The 13,783-nt window shown below is 37.4% G+C and overlaps 1 long non-coding RNA gene across 2 annotated transcripts in view; it reads left to right on the plus strand.

Moving 5' to 3' along the window:
- The window catches only part of LOC128701866 (uncharacterized), a 328,709-nt gene extending 316,076 nt beyond the window's left edge, over positions 1-12,633 (plus strand). For both annotated transcript variants that reach the window (XR_011393946.1, XR_008408972.2), the window contains exon 3: positions 12,604-12,633. This is a non-coding gene — a long non-coding RNA (uncharacterized lncRNA). The remainder of the gene's footprint in view (positions 1-12,603) is intronic.
- Positions 12,634-13,783: the final 1,150 nt, after the last annotated feature.

The raw sequence follows: 13,783 nt of genomic DNA on the forward strand, positions 1-13,783 counted from the left end.
ACTTGACCTCTTTTAATAACATGTAATTTCTTGAATTAAGATTTTAATTATGCAGTGTGTCAAAAGAAATCACTGAAGGTAATGTAGATCACATAAACAGTTTACGACTAACCTGGGAAACCCAGAAATTGGAAGCAAAAAAAAAATCGAAGACGTTTCGGGTCATTCTTAACAATGGTTCAGGGCGAACTCCCCTCAAAGGAGGTTCCTTGATGCTGGTGAGGGGCTCTTGATCTAGGGAATTGGACCTGTGCTCCAGTTCTCTGAATTGAGCCTGAATACTTTCCATTACCTCCCCCCCACATGAGCTGTATAATCCTACGGATTTAGCGCTCCTCCATGATTATAATTATTATAATCAGTGTGAACCAAAACGTTATACACTTCCCTCCTAGTTAAGATGAGTTTAAGTTAATAAGTGTCAAAATTACATCAGTTCTTTGATCTTCATAGAATTATTGGCTTTCAAAAACGAATAATCTTAATTACATTAATTTTTAAATTACAACAAATATATCTCTCCTGGCATTAAACCTTTTTCTACATTCTCAAAAATATTAAAAAATCTTGCCTTGTGATTTTCAAGATTCATATTGTCTTCCCAAAGAGGGATAACTAAATACATTTTAACAGTTACTAAAGAAAGCCAAGCAGTTTATACGAAATTAAACTAAATTCGATTAAAATATAAAAAAATAAAAGGATTTAAGTGCAAACTGAAGAAAAAACTCACAGAATCAGCTCTTATTGGGACAACATTTCGCAATGTGTAGAGCTTTAACAGGTCATGCTAAAGCTCTACACAGCGAAAAAAGATGAGTAAAAGCTTGTTCAACATAATGTATATCTATACCCATACCTGTAGGCATCACACCTCTACATCCTATTAGTTCCGTACATGCAGTTGTGTGTAATAATCCAGCATTTGTATAAAACCATTTCATCGTAGCTTATATTTTGTGGTCGTCAGCGCAGAACTTGACACAAAATCTTTATTTCATTAATGTGCACAAAAAATTATGACAGTGGGAAAAAATGAACTCAGATTTACTAGCCCAAGTTTGCAACTATTTGTTAATTATCCTTCCTACCAAGCAATTATTATTATCATTATTATTATTATTATTAGTGGTAGTAGAAGTATATGTAATAATAATAATAATAATCTGAAACCCCAAGTTATATTACTGCGTGTGTCCAAATTGCTAAAATGATATTTAGAAATGGCGAAGATGGTCAGAAAAGAAAATCACTGATGGCAGATCTCGCCAGTAGAAAGCTATTAAATTCGAAAAAAATTTCAATTGTAGGCGCATCATTCTGAGAGTGAGTGGGAGAAGGATGTTATTAAAATTTCTAATGACCGAAAATGACGTCCAATGCAATTTACCTGTCCAACACGTCAGGAGCAACGGAGTTAAAATTAATTTTCACTCTGTGTCAAATTTATTGACCAAATTTATATCACAGCGGTTCAGTGAGGGGAAAACAAGAAATTGAAGAAAATATTTAGAGAATAAGATAGCTGAAGGGTATTTACAGTGAAAAGAAAGGTGGGTGATGGAGTGAGACACATTGTGTGGAGGAATAATAGACAATGGGAGTTGGAGTGAGAGACTAAAGAAACAGTCTATGGGGATGATGAGAGACATGGGAGAGAATAAATTGTTAGGAGGACTGTGGGAGAACTAACAAGGGTATAAGAGGGTTTGTGAGAGAAACAGGAAGTGGAGAAGAAATAGTCAGTGGTTTAAGAAGGGTTGTAAGAGAACAAACGGGGGAACAAACAGTAAGCAGTGGAGCAACGGGAGTGTGGAAACAGGAAGCCATTAACGTAGGTTAGAATAATAGACGAAGGCAAGTTAAACACGGCGTGTGGAGTGTGAAAAGTGAGAGACATGACGAGGGAGGTGAGAGAGATAGGAGGAGAAGGTATGAGCGAGATACGTGAACGAAGTATGAGAGATACCTGGAGGAAAGTGGAATTCTTGTACGTAAAGGAAATTGGACTGTTGGAGAGCAAAATAACGTTTATTAACGGTTTATATATATATATATATATATATATATATATATATATATATATATATATATATATATATATATATATATATATATATATATATATATATATATATATATATATATATATATATATATATATATATATATATATATATATATATATATATATATATATATATATATATATATATATTTATATATATATGTATGTATATATTAGTTATATACCGGTAAGGCTAATCAGCTTTTCCTCAACCTTCAGTCAGCTCTGGCACTCGTTAGGTTCATCACCCACTGTCACGTAAGGTAACACCAGACCAACATAAACGTCTCTGAAGTGCACTCAAGCATTTAATACCCTTGCAATAAAAATGACCCATTGCCTCCTTCAGGACCCCGGCGAGTGGGAGGGAAGGTCTGCTACACCTGATTCAGTTAAAGAATGAAAACGGGGGGGGATTTCAGGATCCTGTCCGAGAGGACTTCCCCACTCACACCCTCATCCATAACTCTAGCTGAGCTAAGTTATTTAGCTTATTCATTAGTACCAGGTCGAAATAGCTTAACCTGCTCTCGGTGTTGCCTCACTCTTGTTACACCTACAAGTAAGCTCGGAGGTAGTGTTCTTTAAATTAGGTTAGGTAAGATTCGTCGCTGATGACCCGCCGTTGGAGCTTTTGGTCACCTGTCCGAAGCCTTTCGTTGGCTTACCTGTACACCCCTTTAAAAATTATGGTATAGTTATAACCGTTTTAATAACATTGTTCCTTAATGAAGCGTTTTGAAAGAGGTAGGGAGGGAGGGAAGGCAAGGCGGCTTGATACACCTACCGTTAATCCGGCAAGCAGAACACAGTGCACCCTTTACAAGGGATAAAGGGGTAAATGTGTGCTCGTATGCCTACTAAATACACAGTCACGTGTAGGAGAGAGTGTAAGAAAATTATTTTTGGCATATCTGACTAACTACAAGAGTATTAGCGGACGGAAGTTCGAGTCGCCACTTTATGCTCTGCAATGACCCACACGGGTTTAGCGCATCACGTACAATGCAAATAATAAGTAATAACTATATGTATATACATGGTATGGTATTTACATAGCACTAAACCCGTAAGGGCCCATATAGCGTGTGGGGGGATTGGAAGGCACAGAGATTCGAGCACAGGTTCGTTTCCTTTAATCAAGAGAGACCAACCACGAGCCCCTGATAAGCATCAAGGAACCTCCCTTGATGTTCATTCAGGTTTGCGAGTTTTGTATACAAATGTTAATGATGTGGTAATAGTGTAGTGATGATAGTGGAAGTACTGTGTTGTTATTGATAGTGTGATGGTCTCATTGCAGACAAACTTAACACTTACTACTGATAAGTGATGGTAGTAGTGTAGCGTCGTGAATCTTCGCTCACCGTGAGGTGGGCTAAAACGACACGGGTTCGATCCCCCGGCTAGTCGCAGTGTTGTTATTGACTAAATACCACTCGTTCGTGGTTACAATAATATATATACTGCTTGTGAAGGTTAGTAAACTAAACGGGGAGTAGAATGAAGTTAGCTCTGAGGCACCCACACCATCGTATGTCCTCGGATCACGGTACAATACCTAGCTCTGCTGGGTGCGGGATCTTTGTAGGGTTGGGTGGTCCTGTGGGTTAAAGCGTCGTGAATTTTCGCTCACCATGAGGTGAGTTATGTCTTATAAAGAGATTGCGATTTTTAAGTCAGTGTTAAAAATAGTGTAAATACTAACATTAAATACGAACTAGATCAGCAAATTGGTAATGGATCCGTAGAATGGATTGCCCTTGAGGGGGCAGCCGTAATGTCGACTAATGGCCAGGGAAGAGTTAAGGGAGGTGGAAACAGAATAGCTAGATCTTCGTATTTCGGAATTCTTTTACTCACGTCTGTGGATTTAAGAATAAGGAAAGAGTTTTATTTTATTATTAACTATAATAAGAATAACAATAATAATTGTGGCTAATTTTTCACGAGAACACAATCTTGAATTACCCTTCCACACATACTCTGGGGAGAACTCTTGTCACAAAAACAAATTGTAACTTACTGATGTTAATGTATCTTGCAGATTTGTGGGACTTTAGAGACAGTGGGATCGTAAACAATGTCCTTCCTTCAATCCCCGCCGCCTCAGCTCCCCAACTAGCTCCGGGACCCTAAATTAGGAATATTTTGTTTCTGTATAATTATGAAAATTTGAATCGGTAAACTGACTATTTAGTTGACTGAATAATTAAGAATCTAAGTGAACTTGACTTATCTCAGTACTTTTTATTTACTAGTATACAGTTATTAATAATATTCCCTTAGCTACAATAATATTTATCCAACTAGGTATATTTATACACCATAGGGAAGTTAGCATGGGCAACATTATGACCATAAATTCAAGTTTTTACAGATGATTCTGACGCCAGCGTGACCGTGACGAACTCTAGCTCAGGTCCCCTCAAAGCCGTCATCATGACTCACGAAACTGTAATAACACTATTGAAAATAAACCAGTATACTGGTGGGGTTCGAACTCGCGGTAAGTGATTATTACACTTACCAGTCTATTTTATATTGGTGATATGTCCCGTCGCTGCGTCCAGGAAGATACCCTAGAATATTGGTCAACATCTAGCAACCTTACCTGTTGTGTGGGGGGGTTAATACACACTGGGAGGGGCCAGGAGCTGAGTATCGACCCCTGCAACCACAATTAGGTGAGTATGTGAGCACATTAATTATTGTAGTGCTCGCGGAAGAGAGCCAACATGGCGTCCTCCAGTTATCGCGTCTTGTTTTCCATCCATAACATCCTTATCGTTTCATTTATTTATATATCTGGACCCTTCCAGGTGTATTTCCTCTTTACTTATCTTGTAGTGAAAATTAACAGACACTGCAAAATTCGAGAAATAATTCCTGGCCCAGCCGGTCCGTTTTAACTTATACGTGTTTCTTCTCCAAAATATCTTGTACACATATATTTATTCAAATTAATGATATCTCTGGGTAATACATTTTCTTTGTCGGAATATTAATTCTATCAGTATTATAATAATTTCTCTTGTTACATTATATAAGGAAATTACAGAGTAATATGTTGGTTGGTTGGGTAAGGTTTATCAGGAAACAGGACAAGTGTAATAAGTTGGTTGGTTAGGTAAGGTTTATCAGGAAACAGGACAAGTGTAATATGTTGGTTGGTTAGGTAAGGTTTATCAGGAAACAGGACAAGTGTAATATGTTGGTTGGTTAGGTAAGGTTTATCAGGAAACAGGACAAGTGTAATATGTTGGTTGGTTAGGTAAGGTTTATCAGGAAACAGGACAAGTGTAATATGTTGGTTGGTTAGGTAAGGTTTATCAGGAAACAGGACAAGTGTAATATGTTGGTTGGTTAGGTAAGGTTTATCAGGAAACAGGACGAGTGTAATATGTTGGTTGGTTAGGTAAGGTTTATCAGGAAACAGGACAAGTGTAATATGTTGGTTGGTTAGGTAAGGTTTATCAGGAAACAGGACAAGTGTAATATGTTGGTTGGTTAGGTAAGGTTTATCAGGAAACAGGACGAGTGTAATATGTTGGTTGGTTAGGTAAGGTTTATCAGGAAACAGGACGAGTGTAATATGTTGGTTGGTTAGGTAAGGTTTATCAGGAAACAGGACGAGTGTAATATGTTGGTTGGTTAGGTAAGGTTTATCAGGAAACAGGACAAGTGTAATATGTTGATTCCCTTGTGACTTATCACCTTTTAAAAGTCACATTAACGTTACAAATCTACACTATTACATAAACATTATTATTTCTATCAATTATTAAATATAAATCACAGGAAAATGATCAAAATCATAATATAATAATAATAATAATAATAATAATAATAATAATAATAATGAGAGATTCCTGAGCTGAATATTAGTAAACGGAATTTGGTGATCGAGGATTATGTTGGGGGAGTAGCCTAGAATGTGGCCTCGGAAGCTTTGTTGTCTCTTGATTGGAGGTCCACTGGAATAGTTTCTGTCAGGTTTCGGGTAACTTCATGTTTGGTAACGGCGTGTTTTGTGTGATGGCGTTACCTGATAGCGATACCAGATGGCAATACCTGATGGCAATACCTGATGGCGATACCTGATGGCAATACCTAATGGCAATACCTGATAGCGATACCTGATGTGTATTGTTCTAGTCACGGTAACATTTTTTTTAGGCAGTTTATTTTAAGTTAACCATGTAATGTTTTCGTTTTAATTTTTATGAAACATTTTAACCTCGTATGATTGTATTTATTGATTTATTATGAGGTTTTTAGTGTGTTTTATATTTTAGAGGGTTTGTGGAAAATACTGTATATATTTTCCGGAAATACGGTAATTTATAGGTAAATAGATGCCCTATATTGTATTTTTAAAAGAAGTATGTTATCGAAAATGGGAAACCTGCGGCTGGGGAGAACAGTCGTCGTTGTTAATTTGAATTGGATACTACGTTAGTGTAATGGGAAGGAATTTTCGTGCTCTAGAGGTTAAAATTGGGCTGACACTTCTCAAATAGGAGACGAAATTGTTGGATGTGCATTCCTGCATAACTTGAGATATCAGGCGACTGGACAAGACAGCTCCAGGAACCTCAGATAAGTCTGTTATGTTATAACTCTGGCCAGTTGTTATTTTCATGTATAGACAGAGGTTTTCTAAGTGTGATACACCTTGATTTCCAGTCAAATTGGTGAGTTTTATGATTAAGATATATTCTCCTTCTGTTATATAAATGTGTATTTATATATAATCATTTTTTAATTTAATATACAGTCCACAAATTTATATATTTACCAGCATTCCTGGTGTATGTATATTTCATTTAATTAATAGGTCCAGAGCAACTTGTGGATATGACAGTGGTAGGTATCGAAGGGGGACATTTTTTGCGACCTAGGTGTCCCAAATTCCTACTGGTCTAACTGATAAATAATAATTATCTATGTCCATTTATTGTTATGTAAATAATGATACATTCAGATAAATGCAATTTTCCACAGGGTTAGTTTTAACTAAAATATGCATTTAGTTGGGTTAAGCTAAAATAAATTGCACTTGTTATAATAAGGTTAGGTAAGTTTTCTAAGATTATTTTGGTGCAAAATTAAAAACTTTTACATTAACATTAATGAAAAATATACATATCTTAAAACGTATAAGAGAAAATTTTAGAAAGAACTTAATTTTAAATGAGTTCTTGCTAACTGACCAGTTTTACATATTCGGCACCCCACACACACAAACACACACACACACACACACACACACACACACACACACACACACACACACACACACACAAAACAAAAAAGGGGTTGGAAGCAAAAACCCAAATGAACCCACGGGGATTTTGGGGAAAATTTTTTTAAACAGAGTAGTAAATAAGTGGAATGGGGGGGAAAAGCGATGGTGGGGCAGGACCCATACATGGTTTTGGCAGAAAGTTGATAAAGCTCGGGGGGGAGAGTAACCTTTGGCGATCGTAAAGAGGGGGGGGGGTGGACTCGTTCCTCAATAGGTGATAACTGGTAAAATTACACACACACAAAAGGGGAACATGATAACGACATATAAAATACCGTGGAATGAAAAAGGGGTGGAAAAAAAGAAAAGGATTTTTCCGGGGGAGGGACACAAAAAAAGAGGCCAAAATTGGGTTAAAGGGCCAAAAGGGTCAGAAAATATTGGGTATTTTTTCCCAGTCAGGGGTTTTAAGGGGCGGGTGGAATAGCCTGGGAAAATGACGAAAGGGGGGCCCGGGAACCAAAACAGTTTTGGAAGGTTTGAAAAGCTCATGGGGGCGGGGAGAGAGACCCGGGAAACCGGTAAAGGGCGGGGCCAGGGCTAAGACTCGACCCTCCCCCAAAAAGTGATTACAAAGGGGTTTTTTTAAACACAAACACAAAAACACACACACAAAATACATACACACACACACACACACACACACAAAAATTGCTCTAACAAACCTATTTATTGACATTGCCAAAGGACAAAATATTTTTTAACCCCCAAACACCACACACAACACACACACACACACACACACACACACACACACACCCACACACACACACAACCACAAATACTAGAGAAAATTTGGGAAAGGGGGGCAAGAGACGGGGATTTTCCCCGAAGTTTGGGGCCACATCGGGGGGACACATTTGGGAAAGCTAAAAATTTTAAGATGAATCCGGGGATTTTGAAGTATTTTTTCCCTTATTAAATCAGTTTTTTAATAATTTTTGGGAAAAAGCAGTGGTGGGGGCGGGTCTACATGGCTTTAAGAGGTGATGGGCTCCAGGGAGAGTATTGGTAGCGATATTGAAAAAGGGGGGGCCAGGGAGCTCCCCCCCGCCCTAAAACAGGTGGTACACACACACACACACACACATATGCGAAATGCGGCCTGATTTAAATGCAGTGCCCTAGGACCAAATAAAATTTCACACACACACACACACACCCCAAGAAGGCTTTTGAAAATTTCCCCCAAAAGGGTTGGTTCCGGGGAAAGAAAGGGAAACAGGGGGGGCCCTCGGTCGGGGGTTTTTTCCGGGAAGCCCCAAAAAGGGGTTTGGGGGTACGGGGCCGGGGTGTAAAATTGGGCACCGGGACCAGGGGAACCGGGGGGTCAATCCGGCCCATTTGTTTCTGGTATTTTGAACGACAAGGAAGGGAATAGCTCAAAAAGGGTGTCCCTGTTTGCAGATGACGTGAAGTTGATGGGAAAATAGACTCGAGAAGAACCAGGCAGAACAAAAGGGATCGGGAAAGGGGCTGCAGACCTGGTAAACAATTGGCTCCTGGGTTCAATCCCCCCAAGTTGAAAAAGCCCCAAGAAAAAAAAGGGGGGGGGAAGGGGAAAAAAGAAAGGCCGCAGAGGGAAAGGTACAGTCAAGGGGGGTCGGGCCTAAAACCTCCTAAAGGAAAAAGATTTTTTGGGGTAGTATAACCCCAAAGGCACATCCCCTAAGGCGAAATAAACCAAATAACTGCTGCAGCTTTGGGCCCCAAACCAAACCTCAGAAAAACATTCCGACATCTTAATGGGGGTCGTTCAGGCCCCTGAAACACCGTTCCATTAGGCCCTTTTGGATTGGGGCACCATTTTGGGAAACCCCACATAAAAAACCCGTAAAAAACTAGAAAAGTGAAAAGGTTTCAGCAAGACTAGCCCCCAAACTAAAAATTTTTCCCTTACAAAGGAGGGGGTTTAAAAAATAAACCTGGACACTGGGGGCCAAAAAGGGGGGAAACATGATAACGACATACAAAAATCCCGGGGGAATTTGACAAGGTGGAAAAACCCGGTTTAAAAAGTTTGGACACAGCAACAAAGGGGACACAGTTGGAAGCTAAAAACAGATGAATCACGGGGATGTTGGAAGTATTTCTTCAGCCCCAGAGTAGTTTTGGGTGGAATATTTTGGGAACCCGATGTGGTGGGGCAGGACCCATACATGGTTTTTAAGCGGAATTTAAAAAAAGCTCAGGCTCAGGGGGGTGACCTGGGCGATCAGTGAAGAGGCGGGGCCGGGAGCTCGGACTGGGCCCCCAAAACCCCTCGCTGGTGGTCCAGGGTCAAAACACACACACACACACACACACACACACACACAAAATCATAATGTTTATTATATATATTTATTATATACATATATATTATCTATTTAATATACATTTTAAAATATATATACATATATTTTAAATTATAAAATATATATTATAAAATTTTTTCTTAATATATATCATATATTTTTAATATAAAATTATATACATATATACCTCTTTACTTATTTTATATACCTATATTTTTACATTATAAAATTATAACATATATATATTTTTTATTTATATATATACATATATTTTTTCATTATATATATACATATATATATATATACATATATATATATAATATAAAATATAAAATTATAAAAACATTATAAAATATATATATATATACATATATATATATATATAATATATATATATAATATAAAATATATATATATAAATATATATATATAACAATATATATAAAATTTTAAAACATATATATAATAAAACCCATATATATATATATATATACAATATATATTTTTTATATATATAATATATATACATATATTTTTCCCTTTATATATATCATATATATATTTTGTTATATATATATATACATTTATATATATATATATATATTTATATATATATATTTTATATTAAAGCATATTGTATGTTTTAACAAAATGTTTTATATATATGTATTTTTTAATATATATGAAATTTTAAATATATTAATTATAAATATTATGTATTATATATTGTGTATATATGTATATATATGAAATTATATTATATAAAAATTAAATATTTTTAATGTATATATATGAAATTATATATATTATGTATAGGATAAACCCACCTCTGGTGTAAATTGTGGGCCCCTGGCCTCAGGAAGTGGAAAAAAAGGTTTCCCGGGGAAAAAATGTTGGTTTTTTTCGACCATTTAAAACCCACTTCCCCAACCAATATTTTATTTATATATATGTATATTTAAAATGTAAATTTATATTATATACATATATATGTATATATATTATATGTGGGTGTGTGTCTGGGTGTGTGTGTGTTCGCGAGCGTGTATGCGCATTTTTTTTACAAAGGCTTGAATGATTTGGGTAATTTTAAATTGTTTTTCAAAAAAATTTTCTTCCTTTTTTTCGCCCTCTGCCATGAGCTGTCTGTAGTCAGGCGGCCCTGCCTTTAAAAGCTGTCAGTCGGGCTGGGCCCAGGACCCCTCCCATAAACTATCATCTGCTATCGGGCCCCCTCTGCCTAATTTCAGTCTGCTAGCCCAGGGGGCCCCCTCCTAAGGCTATCGGTCCTTTTGGCGGGTGGGGGCCCCTGCCATGAACCCCATCAGTCTGCTGGTCAGGCCCCTGCCATAAACTACCCGTCCTTGGTCGGGACCCCTCTGGGTGTAAATACCCCTTTTGCCCAATCCCCCTTTTTGGAAAATTCCCCTTTAAAAAAATTCCCTTTTCCTTTTGCCATGAATCCATTCCTTTTCGGGCCGCCAGCCCTGTATTTTAAAATCCCCCCTTGTCTTTAAACCAACCCCCTCTCCAGTCCCCGCCCCTTTGCTTTAAAGCCCCCTCCCCCCCTTGTCATGCGCGCGGGAAAACCCCTTTTTTTAACACTTTCCGGGAATAGAATAATAATCCCTCTGGCGATTGTGGTTGGCAGTTAAAAATTTGGTTTTTTAAATTCATGGAGCCTTTTTAAACGGAGGGAAAGAACTTAAACATCTATAAATCGGGCGGGGGTTATCTTTTTATTAAGATGTTGTGATCCCCGGGGCGAAAATCCCCAAAGAAAAACCCCTGCATTGAAAAACTTTTCCCCGGGGCATTGTTTTCCCCCCTGTGTGCCCCGAATAAGACGCGTACAGCACCTGGATATCAACTTGTCGACACTGAAACTCTCCCGGCAAATATTTTTAATTTTAAGCTAGTTCTCCCAACTGTTTTTTTAAAAATTATTCCCTGGGTTAAACCCAAAAATAAGGGTTGGGGAAATTCTCGCGTTTTGAAAACATTTGGTCAGCGAATTCTCACAGGTCAATACATAGACTAAAGATGTTACCCCTAAATCTTCTGTTTTTTTTTTTTTTTTTTTATCTTTTTTTTAAAAAAAACCCCTTTTTACTGCAGTACATTTCCCACCTTTATATTTTTTTTAATCCCCACTTAAAAATATAGTGGGAGTGTACACCTCAACGTATATTCACTTGTACCAATAGTACCACTTGAACCCACCCCCGTATTTATACACTGATATATAAGCCTGTGTATATATACACAGATATACACTTCTTAGTGAGTATAACCCGTGTATATTAATGCACGTTTTGTATCCACTAATATTCTTCTGGTATTATAAGGATAGTATAATAGTTATATGTAAACTATGCTAATAACTGCAATTATACATACTTATTTTTTAACATTTTTAATAAATGGTAAGAACAATATTATAAGTATATTACATTACTGAAAATACTTTTGTTTTGTTTTGGCGTTATATATACAGAGAAATGTGAATGTGCTCATATACACTGAGAATTTGTTTTTTCCCCCTGTTTTAGGTAATAAAACAAAAAATCAAAAACCCCCCACAGTTTCAATCAAACTTCTTATTTGTACTCTATTTTTTGGGGCCCTTTTTTTGTTTTTTTTTTATTATTAAATGATTGTTTTTCCTTTTTTTTTATCCTCCATTTTTTTTCCCCCAATTTTTTTTGGAAAACAAATTCTCCCACACAATCATTATTTTTTCCTTATTTTCCCATATCCCCCTTCAGTAACACTGGGGCCCCTTCCCCTGGGTAAATGTCTGGGGGGCTTACCCATCCCCCCAGTAACTCTTAGGTCCCATTTTGTCATGTGGGGGAAGGTGATGGAAAGGTACAATGGGAAAATTCGTCTTGTACCTTAGTAATACCTCGGTATCTTTCCTGCAGATACCATGATGACGCTGGTTATGGGAGCCGGGGCGAAGTTTTTTGGTTCTGTGGTTGAGGAAAAGGCCCAAAATCCCGGACCTCACCCACCCGGGGGGGCCGGAAACTCAAACCGTCCACCCCGGCAGACATGACGGTAAGTTGCTCTTCAAGGCTCCTGACCCGGGAATTTGGGCTTTTTCCCCCACCCCGGAAAATTTGGTCAGGATGGATCGAAATATCACCTTAAGTTTCCTCTCTTAAGTGCGGATTATTTATGATATATTTCAGCCTGGTATTTAAATTTTTATTCTTTACCCACCCGACCCCCATAAAACCTTTTTTTCCCCAAAATTTTTTAAACCTTCCCCAAAAATATAACAGTAATGCTCGTCACACTTGCCTGTGTTTTTGTATCTCAGATTTTCATGAGGCAGTTGAAGGATTTTTAATTCAAGAAAATAAAGCTGTATTACCATTGCCAGAATAACTATTCCCTATTAAAATTATTTTATTTCCGTATAACTCTGTACTACATTTTTTGCATTTAACAAAGTTTCCCTTGGGGGTTTTTTTCCGTAACTGCGATTTAGGGGCCAAAATTACCCCCGGGCCTTTTTAACATTTTGGGGTCGGGCCCTTTTTTTCTCCCTTTTTTGTAGGGAAAAAGCTACCCCCCACTTGTTTTTTAAAGGGGGGGAACCAAGAAAACGTAATCATGGGAACCACTTAAAAAACACGGGAACTTTTTAGAATTTGTTTAAGTAGCGCTGTAACTTTTTCGTTTTTTTGTAAATAGCCCCCTTGTAACCCCAGATCCCAAATTTTCACTTCCGGCATCTACAACGCCTGAAGTTTTACCCCTATCTGGCCTCACCCTGCAAGGGGGCCTAAAAGTCGGGAAACGAAATTGCTTTTTTTTTTGAAAAATTATCAGTTTTTTAATAATTTCCAACGTGTTGCCCAAATTAGCGATGAAAAGGTTCAACCCCTTTGCAAATTCCCAGCCCCACGATCAAACTCCGGTAACTGGGGGAAAATAACAATTTGAATAATTTTTTCCTATGTGGAATTTTTGGGTCACCTTAAAACCCCCTTAACTACCCTTTATTTTTTTTAATACAAAAAAAAATTGGAACGGGAAAAAACTTTTATTGACACATAAAGGGAGCTCTTTCAGGTTGTTCCTTGAGCGAAACGT

Source organism: Cherax quadricarinatus, chromosome 69 (assembly GCF_038502225.1).
Source record: "Cherax quadricarinatus isolate ZL_2023a chromosome 69, ASM3850222v1, whole genome shotgun sequence".
Classification (NCBI taxonomy): domain Eukaryota; kingdom Metazoa; phylum Arthropoda; class Malacostraca; order Decapoda; family Parastacidae; genus Cherax; species Cherax quadricarinatus.